Source organism: Castor canadensis, chromosome 9, assembly GCF_047511655.1.
Source record: "Castor canadensis chromosome 9, mCasCan1.hap1v2, whole genome shotgun sequence".
Taxonomy (NCBI): Eukaryota; Metazoa; Chordata; class Mammalia; order Rodentia; family Castoridae; genus Castor; species Castor canadensis.
This window is the reverse complement of record NC_133394.1, coordinates 52776160-52776411: the sequence shown is the minus strand read 5'-3', so window position 1 is coordinate 52776411 and position 252 is coordinate 52776160.

The following is a 252-nucleotide window of genomic DNA, read 5'->3' as shown; positions in this document are numbered from 1 at the left end:
CCATTGTTGTTCTTGATAACTACTTTTTTTATTTTGTTATAAATTTTCTAATGAAACTTCAGATCTCTGAAATTTGCGTTTGTCTTTTGGAAGTGGAATTACTGTTGTTACCACATGAAAAAGGACTGACCTAAAATCAAACTCTTTTGTTGATCTCTGCATTTTAGTGGCCAGTCTGTTTTCACATTGTACCTAAGATGAACTGATACTACACCTACTGAAAACACTGAAGAACTAAGACTGTAAAAGCCT